This window comes from Oratosquilla oratoria, chromosome 16 (assembly GCF_046742065.1).
Source record: "Oratosquilla oratoria isolate Oo_2021 chromosome 16, ASM4674206v1, whole genome shotgun sequence".
Classification (NCBI taxonomy): Eukaryota; Metazoa; Arthropoda; class Malacostraca; order Stomatopoda; family Squillidae; genus Oratosquilla; species Oratosquilla oratoria.
The window spans coordinates 61,132,529-61,140,028 of record NC_134792.1 but is presented as its reverse complement, the minus strand read 5'-3'; the positions used below and the strand labels follow the sequence as shown (position 1 = coordinate 61,140,028).

At 38.9% G+C, this 7,500-nt stretch overlaps 1 protein-coding gene across 1 annotated transcript in view; it reads right to left on the bottom strand.

Annotated features, from left to right (window-relative positions):
• Positions 1–7,500, bottom strand: part of LOC143034070 (uncharacterized) — a 112,509-nt gene that overhangs the window by 74,858 nt on the left and 30,151 nt on the right. The gene's annotated exons all lie outside the window — the stretch shown is intronic.

Sequence of the window (7,500 nt, the reverse complement as noted above, 5' to 3'; positions counted from 1 at the left end):
ATATATATATATATATATATACATATATATATGTATACATATATATATATATATATATTACAAAGGATTACAAAGGCGGAGCATGCCGACAGGAGACCTTTTGATCCATATCTAGGTCGGATGCAGAAAAAAAAATCATATTAATAATGAAATAATAAATAAAAACTATAATAATGTAAATAACAAATAAAATACATAAATAAATGCACAGGTATAGTTAAATAATAAACAACCAGATAAATAGTAAATAATAATAAATTGACATATAACTAACAATAAATGAAAATCAGACAGAAAAATGATAACAAAACAAAAACAAATAATATAAGATAAATTATAATTATTACAGCATCTTACTTAGGTATTTATCTAAATGATTCTTAAAGCTTCGAACTGAACTACATTGCACTGCCTCTGCAGGAAGTTTATTCCATTCATTAACTACACGGTTGGCAAAGTTGTTTCTACCTACTTCCAAATTGAATCTATTTCCGGACAGTTTGAGACCATTGTTTCTTGTCTGATTCTCATTCAATGTGAAAATCTTGTCACTTTTGATGTTGTCAATTCCCTTTAGAATCTTAAAGACCTGTATCAAGTCACCTCTGAGTCTACGCTTTTTTAGGGAAAACAGATTCATGTGTTTTAGTCGATTTTCGTATGATTTATTTTTGATATATGGAATCAGTTTTGTGGCTCGCCGTTGTACTTTTTCCAGTCTGTCAATGTCTTTAATGAGATTCGGTGACCATACGGAAACAGCATATTCCATATATATATATATATATATATATATATATACAAGCGACCTTCGGTGGTGACTAACGTCACCGCTTTGGCCTGCGGCGCTAGGAGCTCGCTTCGCTCGTAGTTTAGCTGGTAAACTAAGATACTCTTCCCTTGAGCAAGAATATTTGTAATCAGGATTGTCCTTTAATAGCTCACCAAACTTTCGAACTATACGTTGGAAATCATTTATCATAGCTATTCTAGGTTTTAACCTTTTTATGTTTTTGTACAATTTTGGAAATAATTCCATATGTTCATCTTTAAGGCCACGGGACAATATCTTATACGCCCAATCTTCAAAATGTCGGGAAACATAGTACCTCGATCAATTCTGTTGGCTCGGCCGAGGGCTTGGCTGCGCAAACAGCGGCCTACGGCCGCAGCTTTCCGCGCTCAAATCCCTCGTTTTCCCCTTCGGCCTCGGCCTCGGGGTGAAACCCCAACACGGGATCCCCAGCACGAAGAAGAACGCGAAGAACGCGAAGAAGAACACGAAGAAGAACGCGAAGAACACGAAGAAGAATACGAAGAAGAACGCGAAGAAGAACACGAAGTAGAATGAGAAGAAGAATGCGAAGAAGAACGCGAAGAAGAACGCGAAGAAGAAGAACGCGAGGAAGAAGAACGCGAAGAAGAACGCGAAGAAGAACGCGAAGAAGAACAAAAAGAAGAATGCGAAGAAGAACGCGAAGAAGAACGCGAAGAAGAACGCGAGGAAGAAGAAAAAAAATCTTATACGCCCATTCTTCAATATGTCGGGAACCATAGTACCTCGATCAATTCTGTTGGCTCGGCCAAAAACTGACAAAAGTTCCAGCACGAAGAAGAACGCGAAGAAGAACGCGAAGAAGAACGCGAGGAAAAAGAACGCGAAGAAGAACACGAAGAAGAACGCGAAGAAGAACACGAAGTAGAATGAGAAGAATGCGAAGAAGAACGCGAAGAAGAACGCGAGGAAGAACGCGAAGAAGAACGCGAAGAAGAAGAATGCGAGGAAGAAGAACGCAAAGAACGCAAAGAATGCGAAGAAGAACGCGAAGAAAAACGCGAAGAAGAACGCGAGGAAGAAGAAGAAGAAGAAGAAAATATCTTATACGCCCATTCTTCAAAATGTCGGGAAACATAGTACCTCGATCAATTCTGTTGGCTCGCCCAAAAACTGACAAAAGTTCCAAATTGAGTGAAGTTTATTTTTAATTATATTTTAACAAGTAAAATACAAATATTTTTCTTTATCGTTAATGGTGGGCCACGAATTGTGTGTGTGTGTGTGTGTGTGTGCGCGCGTGTGTGTGCGCGCGTGTGTGTGTGCGCGTGTGTGTATGTGTGCGCGTGTGTGTATGTGTGCGCGCGTGTGTGTATGTGTGCGCGTGTGTGTATGTGTGCGCGCGTGTGTGTGCGCGTGTGTGTGTGTATTTATTTACCTAGTTGTATTTACCTAGTTGTATTTTGCGGGAAGGGGAGCTATGCTCGTGTTGTCCCGCCTTTGTATCTTGCAGTGTCTAGTTTGTTTTTAAACTCATGAATGTTTTTTGCGCATACTATTTCATTGTCCAGTTTGTTCCAAGTGTCCAAAACTCTATGAGGAAAACTGTTTTTCTTCAGTTCTCCTCTATAGCTATGTTTTTTTATTTTCTTTCCATGTCCTCTTGTGTTTCTTTTGTCCCAGTTAAGTAAGTTCTCACTATCGAGTACCTCTGTGCCTTTCATGATACTGTAGATGGTCAATAGGTCACCTCTCTCTCTTCTTTGCTCCAGTGTCGGTAACTCCAGTTTAGCCAATCTCTCTTCGTATGATAGGTTTGCAAGTGCAGGTGCCATTTTTGTAGCTGCTCTTTGGATTCTTTCTATTTTCTTTATATTCTTTTTGGTACTGGGGGACCACAATGTCGCTGCATACTCTAATCTAGGCCTTATCAATGTAACCAATATTTTTTTCATCATGTCTTCGTCCAAGTATGTAAACGCCACTTTTATTGATCTTAGCAAGTTGTAAGTCTCCCCGATAATTTTGTTAATCTGTATATCATAGGACAAGTCGTTCGTGATAATTACTCCCAAATCTTTTTCGGATCCTACTTTCTTTACTTCTTTGGTTCCAATTGTATATTTTCCTGATATTCTGTTTTTGCTTTTTCCAAACTCCATTATGCTACACTTCTTAGTATTAAAGTCCACTTCCCATTTCTGACTCCAGTTCCATACCCTATTTAGGTCTTCTTGCAGTGCTTCACAGTCCTCATCAGTTTCTATTTTCCTTAGCAGTTTGGCGTCATCGGCAAAGAAGCTCATGTAGCAGTTCACGTCCTCATCCATGTCATTCATATAGATAGCAAACATTATTGGTGCCAGTACAGATCCTTGCGGTACTCCACTGATCACCTCTTTCCAGTCTGAATATTTTTCTCTGAGCACTACTCTCATCTTTCTACCAGTCAGAAAGTCCTCTATCCATTTTAGTAGGTTTCCCTGTATTCCTCCTATGTGTTCCAGTTTTTTTAGTAGTTTTCTGTGTGGTACTTTGTCAAAGGCTTTTTGCAAGTCTAGGAATGCACAATCAGCCCATCCATTTCTTTCTTGCACTATGTCTATTAGTCTTGAGTAAAAGCATATTAAGTTTGTGGAGCATGTTCTTCCTTGTCTGAATCCGAATTGTCTTGGGTTTAATATGTCATTGTCTTCCAGATGTTTTACCCATCTATTCTTGATTATTTTCTCACAAATTTTGGCTATGGTGCTTGTTAGTGATACTGGCCTATAGTTGGTGGGTTCTTCTTTGTTTCCTCCTTTGTGTATTGGTACAATGTTAGCGTTTTTCCAGTCCTCGGGTATCTTTCCTTCTTTAAGTGAGCTGTTTATTAAGATGTGTATTTTGTCTGTTAGTTCTTCTTTGCACTCCTTTAGAATCCAATTTGCAATACCGTCCGGGCCATGTGATTTTCTGACATCCAGCCTTGATAAATGTTCTGATATTTCCTTTAGTGATGCTGTAAACTCATTCATGAGGGGAGATTTCTTGTTTTTGTCTATGTCACAATTCGGTATTTTCTCTCTGGTGAAAACAGATTTAAAGTGATTGTTCATGACTTCGGCCATCTCTAAATCTTCTGTGTATTCTATGTTTCCTTGGCATAGTTTCACCAATTCCTGTTTGTTTTTAAGTTTACCATTCACATACCGATAGAATAGTTTGGGTTGCTCTTTGCATTTGTCTATAATATCCTTCTCATGGTTCCTTTTCTCCTCTCTTCTCACATTAACATACTCATTTCTATAGTTAACATAAATTTGCCATTTGCTTTGTTTTTTGTCTTTTCTCCACTTTTTCCAAGCTTTGTCCCTTCTGTCTTTTGCCTCACTGCATCTTTTGTTGAACCAACATTTAATGTACTCTCTCTCTCGCTTTTGTCTTGGTACATGCCTGTTTACCCCTTCATTGTAGTTTTCCATCAATATATTCCATTTCTCTTCCACTGCTGTTTCTTCCCTGTAAAATATTTCCCAGTTTGCATTCCGGAAGAATGTCTTTAGTTTTGTAAAGTCTGTTTTGTTGTACCTCAGTCTTCCTTTCCTATGCTTTTCGTTCCTCTCTATGTCTATTTCTTCCTTTAGTATAGTTTCGATGAGTACATGGTCACTCTTTCCAATTGGTGTCTCATACTGGACTTTATGCACTATTTCAGGCTCTGTTGTGAATATTAGATCTAGTTTCGATGGCTCTTCATTATTTCTGTACCTTGTGTTTTCACGGACCCATTGGGTCATTGTGTACTCCATGGTCATATCTAGCAGTACATTGCCCCACGAGTCATCTCCTCCTTGCACTGTCATGCTGTCCCAACAAATTTCTTTGCAATTGAAGTCCCCCATAACTACCAGATTACCCTTACCCATTAGTATCTCATTGAGTGATTTTCTTGTGTCATCTAGCATTTTTGTATGTTCAATTTCTTTCCAAGCGCTTGTTTTTGGAGGCACATAAGTCACCACAAACTTTCTACTTTTCATATTCTTGCCTTCGACTTTTATCATGATCAATTCAGCATTACCTTTGCCCTCTGCAATTTTTGTCACCTTTAGGTCTTTCTTGGCCAAGAACATGATTCCCCCTCCCTGTTTCTTGTCCCTGTTTTTTATCCAGTAGTTGTATAAACCTTGTCCGATAACAGTGGATGGTATTTCACCTCTTAGTTTAGTCTCTACAATTCCCATTATGTCTGGTTTTGCTTCTAACAGATAATCATTGAGTTCGTTCAGTCCCGAAATTAGTCCGTCAATGTTGGTATAGGCCACTTTTAATTTTCTTCCTTCTCCCTGGTTTCTTCTTCCCTTGTTTTGTTCGTTTTGAAGCGCCATTGTCTTAATCTCAAGTCTATTACTCTCCACTGGAATTCTTTGCATTCTGTCTCCGATCTTTTCAAGTTTTTTTCCTTTGCTTCTTCTCTTAGCGCCCTTTCTTTTTCTAATTCCTCAGTACTCATTTCTCTTTTTATCCATATCTTATTGTATTTTTCACTCTTTGCCAAGTTACCTACTTTTTCAAATATGTCTTCTACTACCACTTGTGACCTTAGTTTTATCTTTAGAGGTCGATTCCTATCCTTAGTATAGCGACCAATTCTGTAAGTCTCTTCTAAGTCTGTGCCTGAATCACTATCTCCCCCCTGAATTTCATTAAGGATTTCTACTGCTGTCTCTTTTTCTTCTTTTTCTCTCATGTACCTCGCCAATCCTTGTTTTTCTTTAAGCCCATAAACCACAATACATTTCTTCCTATCTACTGTGTCCCTGACCCAATTTGCTTTTTCGTTAATCACTTGAATGATTGTGTCTTTTGCATTATCTTGCATTTGCTGCTTGACTATTTCTTTGAAAGCAATTTCTTTATTTTCAATATTTTCTTTCCACTTCTTAATTTCCTGGATACTGTCCCCACCTAAGTTTTCTTCGATCTTTTGTGTCAATTCTTGTAATTTGTTGTTCACTTCCTGCTTTAGATTTTCGCTATTATTATCATTAGTTTTCTTTTCATTATCATTCTTCAGTTCATTTATGTCTCTTTTCATTTCTTTAATTTCGTTTGTAAGATCCAAGTTAGCTTTTTTTCAGGTCAGAAATTTCATGGTTAGTCTTAGATAAACAATCAACTAAACCAATGACCTCTTTTCTTAAGTCCATGATTTCATTTTCCCACCGAGTCCTATTTTTGCTCATCTCTCTCTCTATCTCTAATAATCTACTTAAGTTCTTTCTTTCGTACTTACCAAACCCTAAGAAATCATTGTCATAACACGTGTTTTGTCGATTGTTTACATCGCGGTTCAGTGGATTGCCGCCAGATGGCTCTGATTCGCAACTGGCTTTCGAGTCGTTTTCATTCATTTTTGCTAATTTCGAGTTAACACAATTAACTAGCACTGCATAGATACCATTTCGGGCACTCACGTTCACTCCCCACCCCTACAGTACAAACCAGGTTTTCCTTTTTCGTCGTAAATCCTCTTCTTCTTGGTCGCGCGACGACAGCGACGACGAGCGGTGTTGCTTGATAATGCTTGATAGTGTGTGAGTGTGTGAGCATGTGTGCGCGCGTGTGAGTGTGTGCGTGTGTGTGTTTGTTTGCGTGTGTGTGTTTGTTTGCGTGTAAATCACAACTAACACCACAGTCGGAGTTGAGTAAGTCATTGCCCTTTTGATAAGAAGTGAAATTTCCTCATTTCGATCTTCTTGGGCGATAAGAGAAGCCAACAGATGTCCGATCGAGTAAACATCACTTCCAGAAGAAGTTCCTCGTCCCTTGAAAAGTTCGGGAGCAATATGAGGAAAAGTGATGTGACCGGTTCTGTCTTTGTGTGTGTGTGTGTGTGTGTGTTTGTGTGTGTCTGTGTGTGTGTGTGTTTGTGTGTGTGTGTTTATGTGTGTTTGTGTTTATGTATATATATATATATATATATATATGTGTGTGTGTGTGTGTGTGTGTGTGTGTGTGTGTGTGTGTGTGTGTGTGCGTGTGTGCCCGTGTGAGTGTGTGCGCATGTGTGTGCGCGTGTGAGTGTGTGCGTGTGTGTGTTTGTTTGCGTGTGTGTGTTTGTTTGCGTGTAAATCACAACTAACACCACAGTCGGACTAAAGAAGGAGTTGAGTAAGCGAAACTATATATTTCGATTGCTAGCTGCAGTCCTCTTCAGTAGTACAAAGTGGAAGGAGAGTGCTATCTTAAATAGCAACCTCTTACCTGAGGATGACGTTGTTGTCACTGTCGTTGTTGCCATTGTTGTTGTTGTCATTGTTGTGTTTGTTGTCATTGTTGTCGTTGTTGTCATTGTCATTGTCGTTGTTGCCATTGCTGTTATCGTTGTTGTTGTAGTTGCTGTCATTGTTGTTTTTGTTGTCATTGTCGTTGTTTTCCTTTTTGTTGCCATTGTTGTTGTCGTTGTTGTTGTCATTGTCATTGTCGTTGTTGCCATTGTTGTCTTTGTTGTCATTGTTGTCGTTCTTGTTGTTGTCATTGTTGTCGTTCTTGTTGTTGTCATTGTCACACACCCAAGCACATACAGAAAACAAAAAAGCACGAGCGCTTTCGCTTACACACAGGCACGCGCTTCTCGCTTCCTAGTTCTCTGATCCATTGGTGTCTATGACCCGTTCTCTCCTATTCTGTCCCATACCAAAAGGTCTCCTCTCAGTCTTATCTTCTAGTTTTGATGGTGT